Consider the following 13603-nt stretch of genomic DNA (forward strand, 5'->3'; position numbering starts at 1 on the left):
CTTGAATTCTTGCTGTCTCAATGAATCATTAGTTTCTATTTGTTCAGCTAATTTTTAAAAAATTTTTCTTCATTTGTTTTTACTTTTTTCTGTTATATGTCAATTGGTTTTAAATGTATTGTTTTGGTTGGGAATTTTTTCATTTCACTAATTTTTTTTTTTTTATGAATTATTTTCTTTCTAATTCAGGTTCTCTTTCCTTTCTTTGTTTTTTTAGGACCCTTATTTCTTTCTTCTTTGCTTTTCAATTAAAACCATTTCTGTGATTTTTTTTTTTAATTCTTCTTCCAGTTTTTTACTTTTTTCCTTTATTTAGGAGTTGTTTCTCTTTTAAGGTTTTTTTTATTTTATTTTAACCTTTGGTAAGGTTCTTCTGGGGAAATCTAAAGGAGGAAGTTAAACATTTTCGTTGAGGGGTCTCTTGGGTGAGTCTTTTCCAAGAAGTTCCACTTCCGACTTTCAACCTTTGGGTAGTTTGGGCAGGGGTTAGCCCCTCGGCGGGAAGATTAAAAAGGGGGTGGGTTTTGGTGGGCCCCCCCCAAAGGCCGGGAGCCTCTTTAGGGGTTTTGGGTTAAACAATGAAAGGCACGCCCCCCAGGCCCAGCCGGGGACGGGAACTCCCCCCCGCCCAGTTCTCTGCCCCAGGGCCCAAATCGCCTGGAAAAGCTCTATTTAAGCGAGCTCCCACTGTGCAGTTGGAGCTAACAGGCTCGTCCTCCTGCCGTGCACATCCCCCCCCAAGGAAAAGCCCCCGGTTGGGGCTTTGCATGCTGAGATCTGTGCCTTCACCCTCAGTTTGAGACTCTCCTCAGAACCAATTTCTCTCCCGTCTGTGCCGATCCCCTTTTGGAACCAACCTTTTTGGGAACCCGATTTTCTGGCGGTGGTTGTTCTCTTCTTATCTTTACAATTTTAATCGTTTTTGGGCTCAATATAATATTGATAAAGAGGGTAAGAGAAGAGCTTAGAAAGTGGCGTGTGTCTTCTCCGCCATCTTGGCTCCGCCTCCAAAAGCAGTTCTTATGGAAAATTTTATCTCTAGATACTTAGTTGAATAAAATCCAGGAAGGAGAACAATAAATTGTGTGTGTAGCTAAAAAAAAAAAAACTAGAAAAGGATGAAATTAAAAACTCCCAATTAAATTCCAAATTTGAGATTGTGAAAAGAAAAGGCAAGATTAATACAACTGAAAGTAATAAGCATATAGAACTAATAAACAGAAATAAAAGTTGGTTTTAGAAAAGAAAAAAAATAAGAAAATAGATAAACCTTTAGTTAATTTGATTAGGAAAAGAGAGGAAGAAAATCAAATTGATAGTATCAAAAATGAAAAAGGTGAACAACAAAGAGAAAATTAGAGCCATAATTAGGATTTATTTTACCCAGCTGTATGCCAACAAATCTGATAATCTAAGTAAATTGGATGAATACTTAACAAAAATATGGATTATCTACATTAACAGAAGAGGAAACAAATTAGTCTCATTTTAGAAAAAGAAATTGAAAAAACCATCAATGAAATACTTAAGAAAACATCTCCATGGTCAGATAGATTTATATGTGAATTCTACCACACATTTAAAGAACAATTAATTCTGATATCATTCAACTTATTTGGAAAAATAGGATTAGGAATCCCAACAATTTCCTTTTATGACACAGATATTGTACTGCTAACTAAAGTAGGTAGAGTCAAAACAGAGAAAGAAAATTATAGACCAGTTTCCCAAATAAATATTGATGCCAACATCTTTAATAAAACATTAGCCAGATTCAGAATTATTAGGATAATGCAATAGGGTTTATAAAATTTGAAGGTTGTTTCAATGATAGGAAAACAATTAGCATAATTGAGTATATCAATAAGCAAATTAACAAAAAACATATGATTATCTCAATAGATGCAGAAAAAGCATTTGACAAAATTCAACAACCATTCCTTTTAAAAATACCAGAGAGTATAGGAATAAATGCACTTTTCCTTAAAATGATCAGTAGTATGTATTTAATAGCATCAGCAAGGTTCATATGTAATAGCGATAAATAAGAAGCATTCCCAATAAGATCAGAGGTAATGCAAGGTTGTCCACTATCACCATTACTATTCAATGCTTTATTAGAAATGTTATCTTTATCAATTAAAAAAAGAAATTAAAAGAATTAGAGAAGGTAATGAGGTAACCAAATTATTACTTTTTTTCAGATGATATGATGTTATACTTAGAGAATTCTAGAGAATCAATTATAAAGACTGTTAGAAACAATCCACAACTTTAATAAAATTGCAGGATACAAAATAAATCCACAAAAATCATCAACATTTCTATATGCAAGAGATACAAATGAAAATTCCATTTTGAATAACTAGATATCATAAAATATTTGGGAGTCTACCTGCCAAGACAAAGTCAGAAACTATATGAACAAAATTACAAAACACTTGCTACACAAATAAAGTCAGATCTAAACAAATGGAAGAAAATCAAATGTTCATAGGTAGACCAAATTAATAGAATAAAAATTGCAATTCTACCTAAATTAATCTATCTAAATTAAGTACCATACCAATCAAATTCCCAAGAAATTGTTTCACATAGCTAGAAAAATAATAACAAAATTCTTCTGGAAGAACAAAAGTTCAAGAATTTCAAGAAAATGAATGAAAAAATGCAAATGAAGATGGCCAAGCTGTACCAGATTTAAATCTATATTATAAAGCAGTGGTCATCAAAACCATTTGGTATTGGCTAAGAAATAGAGTAGAATAGATTAGGTTCACAGGACAAAATAATCAATGACTATAGTAATCTAGTGTTTGACAAAACCAAAGACCCCAACCTTTGGGATAAGAATTAGCTATTTGACAAAACTGCTGGGAAAATTGGCAATTAGTATGGCAGAAACTAGTCATTGAACCATACCTGACACCCTATACCAAGATAAGATTGAAATAGGTCCAAGATTTAGAAATAAAGAGAGATATTATAAGCAAAATAGAAGAACAAAGGATAGTCTAACTTTCAGATCTGTGGAGAAGGAAGGAATTTGTGGCCAAAGAATAACTAGAATACATTTTGAAATATAAAATTGCTAATTTTAATTATATTAAATTAAAAATTTTGTACAAACAAAACCAATACAGATAAAATTACAAGGGAAGCAGAAATCTGGGGGAAAGGTTTTTACACCCAAGGATCTGGATAGCTAAAATATATAGAGAATTGACTCACATTTATAAGAATACAAGTCATTCCATGTCTTTTTTCAATAATGGGATGATTCAGGTTAGTTCCAATAGTCTCAGGATAAAGAGAGCCATAAGCACCCAGACAGAGAACTGCAGGGATTACATGTGGATCACAACATAGCATTTTTTCTCTTTTTTGTTGTTGTTTGATAACATTGTTTTTTTCTCATTTTTTTCCTTTTTGATCTGATTGTATGTGTGTGTGTGTGTGTGTGTGTGTGTGTGTGCAGGTGTGTGTGTGTGCAGCATGATAATTGTGGAAATATGTATAGAAGAATTGCACATGTTTAATATATGTTTAACATATGAGCAGAGAAGGGGAAGGAAGGTAAAAATTTGGAACACAAAGCTTTTCAAGGGCCAATTTTGAAAATCATCTCTGCATATATTTTGAAAATAAAAAAGCTTTAATGATAAAAAAGAATATAGTCATTCTCCAATTGATTAATGTTCAAAAGATATGAACAGACAATTCTCAGATGAAGAAATTAAAACTATTTCTAGTTATTTGAATAAATGTTCTAAATCACTATTGATTAGAAAAATGCAAATTAAAACAACTGAAGTACAATTACACATCTCAATTACACGTTTTGGCTAAAATGATGGGAAAAGATAAAGATAAATATTGGAGGGGGTGTGGGAAAACTAGGATACTAATACATTGTTGGTGGTATTGTGAACTGTTTTAACCATTCTGGAGAGCAACATGGAATTATATCCAAAGGATTATCAAACTGCGCTTATCCTTTGATCCAAAAGTATCTCTATTTGGTCTATATCCACAAAAGATCATAAAAAAGGGAAAAGGACCCACATAAATGTAACATATCTTTTTGTAGTGGCAAAGAAATGGAAACTTAGTAGCTGCCCATCAGTTGGAGAATGGCTGAATAAATTATGGCATATGAATGCTATGGAATATTATTGTTCTAAAAGAAATAATCAAAAGGATGATTTCAAAAAGGCCTTGAGAGACTTACATGAACTGATTTTCAGTGAAGTGAGTGGAGCCAAGTGAACATTTTACACACAACAGTAAGCTGACATGATGATCATTTCTCTTTTCAATAGTGACGTGATTCAGATCAATTCCAGCAGACTTTTAATGGAGAGGGCCACGTGCACTCTGAAAGAGAGTTGTGGGAACTGAATGTTTATCACAATATAGTATTTTCACCTTTATTGTTATTGTTCGCTTGTATTTTGTTTTCTTTCTCATTTTTTCGTTTTTGATCTGATTTTTTTTTGTGCAGCATGATAGTAGGGGAAATATGTACATAGAAGCATTGCAAGTATTGAACATGTTTAACATATATTGGATTGTTTCCTCTCAATGAGATGAAGGTGGGGAGAAGGGAGGGAGAAAAATTTGAAACATAGGGTTTTTCAAGAATGAATGTTGAAAACTATCTTTGCATATATTTTGAAAATGAAAACTATTATTCAGAAAACTTGAAACCCTCAGTTTCATTTTTTAGAATAGTCCATAACTTGAAACCATGCAATGGTATATGAAGAATATTTATACTTTTAAAAAGTCTTTATTCCAGAGAGAAACCTGGAAACACTTTAAGGGTGAGGTATAATTGTTATTTGAGGACCAGCCTCTAGTTCACAAAATTTTATTAGTAGACTGTCAACAATATTACTTTCTTAGTCATAACAACTCCCACTGTCAAGTTTCTAAGACTTACAGAAAACAAGTAAAAGAGTACCCATATCAATAAAACTTGATGACTTTGTAATTTTGAAATTTTTCACATTAAAATCATAATAATTTCACATTAAGCATTTAATTTATTCTTTATAGAAAATCTCACATCTAGGTGTGAATAAAAGGTTGAAAAGACAGTAATGCTGCAAATTTATTTGATTTTATTATTTAATTTGGTATATAAGCATCCAATATTATATATTTTATAACAAATATATGACAAAATTTTATAAGAGCCTGCTGAGAAGATGATTGTCATATTTGGAATCAGAATTCAAAATTTTAAGGATCTACTATTAAGTTGATATGGGTGCAAGTTATCCATCAAAACCCCCTTATCACATGATCTTCAAGAGGTGTTGTAAAAATTATAATCCTCTAGAGATGAGACTCTCAATTTATGTGCAGAGATACAGGGAGAATTCGAGATAAGAAGTATGATAAGAGGATTATCAATATGAAAAATACCTACTAAGGAGTCATATTATTAATTATTCTGTTAAGATCAGGACTCAAAAACTACCTAGTTCAGCCTATAGTTGAATAGGAATACCTTTTCAGGGCTACCATCAAGTTGTCATTTAGTCTTTGAATGGAGATATTCAAAGACACTTACTACCTTGTGTTAAGGACCATGCCAAAGTGTAAAGGGGCAGGTCAATTCTAAAAAATCCCCCACAGCTGTGAATTATAACACCCCTGAAGGAATTGCAAATCAGACTTTATTGATTCAGATGTTGCTTGTGGATTGGGAATGAAATAAGAGAGAAGAGAGAGGTCAAAGAATACAACTGCCTCTCCGTTTCCTTGTATCATTAACATCCTCTCACATGTAGGGATGTTTTCTGCTGGTCTGAATTAAATCTCCAGCAGCCACTAAGTGGTTGCTCCTGTAACAACCTTGCCAGAAATCTCATTTTATTTTTGAACAGAGATTCAAAGATGAAATATTATTCTCCCAAATCTCCATGTGTTGATCCTATGTCTGCTCACTGGGACCAAGCAAAGGAAGGCTAATATTTCATCCACATGGCAATTCTTCAACTATCTGAACACAGTGATTATGGATCATATTCCTTGTCTCCCCAAGTCTTTTTTTCTTAAAGATAAACTTCCAATTCCTTAGAGTGATCAATTGATGACTTAGTGTAATATTCTTTAAAGATCATATTAATTATTCTGCATGAAAAAGGCACTATTTTCTTCACTATTCTTGAAGCCTTTCAGAGAACAAACATATCCAAATAACTACAACTAGGAAAAAAATATATTCACATATCAGGATTTGGTTTCTTAGGATTTTTCTAATTGGAATCTCAATGCTGGGTTTGAATCACAGTTCTGATGTTCCCTACCTAGGGTATCAAAATCTATGGACTTTTGTTGCATCATATATACAATTCTAGAATTGATATTATTCTACATAGTAATTCTATGTAATAAAAGTGTGAGATCAGATCACCTTTAAAAACCCTGCCAACTCTAAATATGAGAGACAAATAGAAATTTATCACCTTCACTTTACTTCAAAAGAATAACTATTTATTTAATCACTAATTTTAAATTAATCACTCATATTATATTTGTGACTATAGTCACAAAGCAGAATTATCTCTAATAATAATACAAATATAGTATTTGTAATTATATTGTAATAATTGTAATATCAAACAAGCTTTGGATTCAAAATTAATCAGCTGGATCAGGGAGTTAAAACACAAGTCTTCCTAATAATATTTAACATTTATGTAGTGCTTTTGAGATTATAAAATACTTTGTGTATTTAATTTTATTTCCTTTAATTGTTGTTTTAGAATTTAGTGAAGAGCTAGTATTACTATGTTCTTACTTTATAAAGAAACTGAAGTCCAAAATGGAAAAGTGAATTTGCCCCTAATTGCACACCAATGAAATATCAGAGATGTAATTCATGTGTTTTAATGGAAATCAGCAGATTCTCCTCAAAAGAAACCCATAGATTATGCACCCTAAATTTAATTAGAAGCAAATTTCCATAGCATTTTTATAAATTTTAATAACCATAGATAAAATAATTTTATTGATATTTTTCATAAATATCTGTATATTAACTTCATATATTAGTAATAATAACATGTGACTAGTATGATCTCTTCCATATTTTAAGTCTTTGGAGATAACATTTTATGAAGCAAAATATTTGTCTTGGATAATTTATCTGTGAGCCTTTAGTTCACAAAAATATATTTTAAATTAAATTCACTGAAAGAAAATGACTATCTTTTACTTAAAAGGATTAAAATCTTATTTACTCTCATGTTTTTGAAGAAAAAAATGGTAAATAAAAGAAAAATAGGATTCTAGAAAATAAAAAGTTATGAGATTAATTGTAAAATTTGAGAGCTCTTTTCAATAGAGCATTTAAAGTTTTAATTTTAGAATAAAATTTTGACATTAACATCCTTAATGTTTCTAATTTTCTAAATATCTAAACATTTCAGTATCTGATCTTTACATCTTACATTGCTGTTTGTGCCTCCAGGAGACAAATAGAAGAGATTCTTCTGTAAGACTTATGTTTCTGGTTTTGCCATTAAGTGAATTAACTATCAGATCAGTTACTGAACTATATGTACAATATTCCCAAGTCTTAAAAGAAAAAAAAAAGGAAATCTACCTCCTTTCCCATATCCCAAACCCATCAAAATATAAATGCTGCTGCCTGAGGATTTGCAAAGGAAAAAAAGACACTGGTACAATATAATACTCTCTTCTTTCTTTGTGGTATCATTTGAAGTCTAGTTTTTAAAACAGTATTTCAACAAATGAATCCTTCTGTCCTTGTGTTGAGCTGTCAGCAGTGCTTCAGTGTGAGGTGAAATAAATTGTTAAGCTCTTTCATCTTCTATAATCAGCTCTGCACAGCTGACTATACCCCCAGTACTATAAGCATTAAGGCTATGTGGAAGAGGAAGGCTTTGTTAATGACACATTTCTAATGTTCTTCACATGAGTGGGGTTTATTTGGTTCCCTCCTTTTCTGTCTCTGCCATCTCCTCCACCTCTCTTCTTCCTTGTTGCCTGCTCAATTAATGTGCAAACTATTTTCTGCAGAACAGGTTTTAGACAGCAGAATTTCAAAACGAGTCTCTTCTTTGCCATATCACTACTTCACAATTCCCAAAGGCTCACGATTTTTTTTTTTTGTTTAAATAATTTTGAAATCTATTTTGCACTAAGTTTTATTGTTGAAAATAATGAATTAATAGTTATGACAGGATGTATAGAGATTACATATATATATATATTTAGCTATGTGACAATTTATGATGGTTTTGGAAAGGCAACATGGCAAAATGGTACTTGCAATGGATTGGAGATAGGAAAGACTCAGTTTGGACCTTTCTCATATGATCTTCTGGACTTCAATTTCCTTATTTGTAAATGAGGTCAAAGTTTGGAACTGATTGCCTTTCAGATCCCTTCCTGATCAAATTTATTATCCTATGAATCCCTCCCAATTCATATACAGCTAAAAATTAACCCTTTAAAACTGAGAATTAATTTAGATAAGCATTACCAAGGAGTGTTTTAATTTCTAGACCAAAACTCTACAAAACTCTACAAGTATCTCAATGATTCAAAAATTTGGCCACTAATTGTGCCAGAATCCAAAGACATTATGGTTTTCTGAATAACTAGGGAAAATATATGCTATTTCTAAATTCAAATTGTTCCTCATTTAGATAAAGAAACATTCTTTAAGTATTCATTCTTAGGAAATTCGTGTTGATATTAAAATCAAACTAAAATAAATCAACAATTTTGCCCCCAGGGAATATAGGAGATATAAATGTCTTCTCATCTTAAAGTATGAGAAAATGCATGTATAATATTGAATTCATTACCTGATACTGTTGTCATGTTGGATGGCTTTGCTTTGTTTTTCACAACGAAGATTTGAATAAGGCCAAGAAAAGAATCTCTTTAGTGTGAAGTCACTACAATATAAAAGCATTCATGGTTTTATATACTATCAGGGGTGAGAGGTGACCTGATACAATTTCCTCATTGTATCATACTTGGATGGGAAAACTGAAGTTCAGAAAAGCTGAATGAATCATACAAAGTGACATGGTTATGATAACCAATCAAGACCTTACCGAAGTTACTAACATCTTTCAAACAGAAATTGATGGCTTTTGTCTGTGGCCCAATTGGAATAAGATTTAAAGTAATTAGTTGAATAGGAAGATCATACCATTTAAACTTGGAAGAAACCGTAGAGAGATATTATGTGATATGTATGTATATGTATGTGTAACAGAATTAAATAGTTGCTGAGCCTATGTTCTTCACCAAAGATGAATTATTAAGACCCTTCATGTTCCTATTATGGATTTGCCTTGTATATTCTCCAGGTTATTAACATCCTAGTTAAAATGTGGCACCCAGAAATGAGCACATGTTCTAAATGCTTGAACATAGAAGAGTATTTCTTCCAAAGTCTTGAATGTTGTGTTTCTCATAAAGGTTTCTAAAATCACACTAGTAATTCTATCTGGCCATATCTCATCCCTTGTACTTTGAATTGAATTGAATTTTAAAATCTAATTGTAAGACTTTGTATCCATTTATAATTACTAAAATTCATTTTATTAAATTCCACTGAATGTTATAACCTGTTGAGATATTTAGACTTTGATTTCATTCTACATATTGACTATTCTTCCTAGTTTTACATATTTCTCAGATCTGATAAGTATGCCACCTGTCTGTTCAATTTAAGATTAATTAAATAGTTAAAATGTTAAGAAGTACAGAGCAAATAATAGATTTTTTGCATTTTCTAATATCATCTCTTAAAACACACATATTCATTATAAATACACAGGAAAGATAATTTTAATCTTGTCAAAATAAGCAACTGCCAGCATTAGTTGATAAGATTGTTTTTAATTTTGCTAAAGTGCTCTTTTCTGCTTTTTACTTTGATATGAGATATTTGTGAGATATAATCATACACAAATCATACATATAATCATGATAAAGAAAAAACACCAATCAAAACAAATTTGCAAGGAGATTTATTTGCCATACGGAATAGTTGATCTTAAAACAGATGAATATTTACTCCCCAAAATTTAATTACTTAGATTAGATTAAAAGAACAAAACTTCAGTATTTAAATAATCCTAACATAAAAAATAAATAGAACAAACCACAAATAAATTGGTAAATGAAGGAGGAAAAACAGAACCAGATGATTTTACAAGTGAAATCCACCAAATATTTAAAATACAATTAATTCCAATATTACATAAACTGTTTTTTAAAAATAGGTAAAGGACAGCTTCCCAGATTTTTTTTTATTTTACTGTGAAATTTCTATAAAGACTACTAGTAAGGTATAAATTTGATTGATTAATAGGAGAAAAGGCCAGCCTCTATTCTCTAAAGCAACGATTTAGCACTCCTTCATAATCCCCAAAATCTGGCTGTAAAAGAAGACACATAGACTTGTGGCTACAGGCACATCAGATTCCCTGGTATAAATCCAAACTGATTATACTGAATGATGTTTTAGATAACTTGGTGTTGCATTTTTGCTAAGATTTTGTTTAAAATTAGTGCATTTAGAAGCAGATTGGTTCGGTGGATAGAGCACTGGTCTAAAGTCTGGAGGACCCGAGTTCAACACCAGACTTGGACAATATTTCTTAATTGTGTGACTCTGAACAAGACACTTAATCCCAGTTGCCTCAGGAGAAAAAAAATAAAGTATTTCATTTACATTCATGATTACATTTTGATATTGATATGTTTCTCATTCTTTTCTTTTTCCATCAAAACTTTTTTCATAGAAAGTTTTCTCTTTCAGTTTTTCAGTCTAACTTAATTTTTTTTAGCTAAAGGATACCCTGTTTCTTAAAAGTTTTATACTATTTTTCCCATTCCCCACCTCTATCTCAGCCTCCCCAGCCTTTTTCTCTCTATCTTTCTTTCTCTGTCTCTAACTCTATCTCTGTCTCTGTCTCTCTGTCTCTCTCTGTCTGTCTCTGTATGTGTGTCTGTTTCTCTCTCTCTTCCTATCTCTCTGTGTCTGTCTTTCTGTCTGTCTCTTTCACTGTCACTCTCTCTTTGTCTCTGCCTTTCCTAGTTTTTTTCCTAAACAATCACCACATACTCTACCTCCCTTTGTGATCACTGAGTTCCAAATATTTGCTGTAGCAACAATGACAGAGCTTTGTCCCATTTCTGGCAGACTCCAAGCAGGCTCACTTTTTTCCCCCGAGAATAAGCTCAAATCAAGTCACAGTGAGTTAATACCATATAAACTGCTGTATCTGTCCTCTATTTAGAGTACTTACAGCAGAACCGTGGCAAACCAGAGATTGCTTCCTTTTCCTCCAATGCTATGCCTGAGGATATATTCACCTATAGGTCTACTGCACTAGCTAGTCCTGGACACAGCCAGTGCAGCTACCTTGATCCCACAGCAAATTTGTTTCATTCTATCTGAGAAAATCACCTGAGGAGCCCATGGAAATTACTCTTTAGTTGAATGAAAAACAGTCTTACATGGCAGTCAGAATTCTTCATGGAGGCATAATTCACTAACAAAAATCCCTTCACATGGGAGATAAGATTTTGGAAATCAATGGCAAGAGTATGACCAAGTACTCTGCTGATCAGTCCACACATTGTGTTGAAATAATAGAGAGGGAAGATCTCATTAAAAGTGATTCCTAATCTGTATCCCAAAGAGATCATAAAAATGGGGAAAAGACCCACATGTGCAAAAATATTTGTAGTAGCCCTTTTTGTAATGGCAAAGAACTGGAAACTGAGTGGATGCCCATCATTTAAGGAAAGGCTGAATAAGTTGTGGTTTATGTATGTTATGGAACAGTGTTATTCTATAAGAAATGATCAGCAGGATGATTTCAGAAAGGCCTGAAGAGACTTATGTGAACTGATACTAAGTGAAGTGAGTAGAATCAAGAGAACATCATACACAGCAACAAGAACATTATGTGATGATCAACTCTGATGGATGTGGCTCTTTTCCACAGTAAGATGACTCAGGTCAATTGCAATAGACTTGTGATGCAAAGAGCCATTTGAATCCAGAAAGAGAACTATGAGGACTAAATGTGGATTACAACATAATGTTTTCCACTTTTTTGTTATCTTCTAGCTTTTTTAACTGTTTCATTTTATTTCCTTTTTGATCTGATTTTTTTTCTTGAGCAGCATGATAAATGTAGAAATATGCTTAGAAGAATTGCACATGTTTAATATATATTGTATTACTTGCTATCTAAGGGAGGAAGTGGGGAGAAACCTTGTGTTTTACAAGAATGAATGTTGTCTGGGGGAGAGGGTGGCGGGTAAGAGGTGAAAAATTGGAACAAGAGGTTTGGCAATTGTTAATGCTGTAAAGTTACGCATACATATAACCTGTAAATAAAAGGCTATTAAATAAAAAAAAAAGAATGAATGTTGAAAACTTTTTTGTATGTATTTTGAAAATAAAAAGTTATTAAAATAAAATAAGTTATCCTCGAGTTTTTTTTTTAAGTAATTCTTAACCAGTAGAGCCATTTCCCTATTCTCCAGATTTTCATAAGGATTCAGTTTGATTATGATTCCCAGAAGGATCTCCTGACCCTCTGCAGAAGCTAGCCTCAAGTTTGCCACAAGAAACAATCAGATCATCAAAAAGGATGACAGTAATTGTTGGCAGGGCAGGGTAGAAAACTCTGTTCAGGGAGACTGCAGGTTTGATCCCTTCTCTGCAGCTGGGAGAGTAGACAGTGTGAAGCTTGGTCCCCTGAGCTGCAACCTCTTGGGGGAGGCATTGAAGAAGAAGTACAAAGATAAGCACAGGTCTATTTTCAATCATTTGGATATGGTTTCCTATGAGGAAGTTGTGCAGCTCCCTGCATTCAAGAGGAAGACACTGGTGCTTATAGGACTCAATAGAGCATGTCATAGTCACATCAAGAATTACCTGGTCAACAAAGGCCCAAAGAAATTTGTGTACCCAGATCCCTATACCAGCAAAGAAGAATGAAGAATTTATCACTTCCTCTCCATTGAGGAGATGACTAACTATATCTTAGTCAATGAGATCATAGAATTTGGCACTTATCAGGGCAATATGTTTGGTACCAAATTTGAAACATTGACTATATCCAGCAACAGGGCAAAGTTACTATCCTTGAACTTAGAAGTGCAGACTTTGAAAATTATTCAGATAGCAGAATTGTCCCCCTTCATTGTGTTCACTGCTCTTACAGAGAAAACCCATTACTCAAAAGTTTTGTAGCAACTACAAAAAGATTCTGAGACCATTCACAACAGATATGCACATGATTTTGATCTCATGATGGCAAATAATTATATTAATGCGAATTTCATCTTAATTTTAAGAGACATTTGAGCTGGCACGTAGTCCTCTCCATAGCCATTCCATCACACCTGTGGTTTCACTTCTCCTGGGTTTACAGAACACTATAACTTGCTTTTACTGACCTTGCCCCAGCATCTAATGGCAGGTAGCTTCCATTACCTTCTCTCTTTTTGTAGCCACAACAAGCTTGCTACTTCTGCTCCTTGATTTAGTTACTCACCAATATTGGCTCAGTCTTTG

General features: G+C 32.7%; 1 pseudogene; it reads left to right on the forward strand.

The window, feature by feature from the left end:
• The first annotated feature begins 578 nt into the window (after positions 1-578).
• LOC100916622 lies at positions 579-13393 on the forward strand (annotated as a pseudogene).
• Positions 13394-13603: the final 210 nt, after the last annotated feature.

This window comes from Sarcophilus harrisii, chromosome 1 (genome assembly GCF_902635505.1).
Source record: "Sarcophilus harrisii chromosome 1, mSarHar1.11, whole genome shotgun sequence".
In the NCBI taxonomy this organism is placed as follows: Eukaryota; Metazoa; Chordata; class Mammalia; order Dasyuromorphia; family Dasyuridae; genus Sarcophilus; species Sarcophilus harrisii.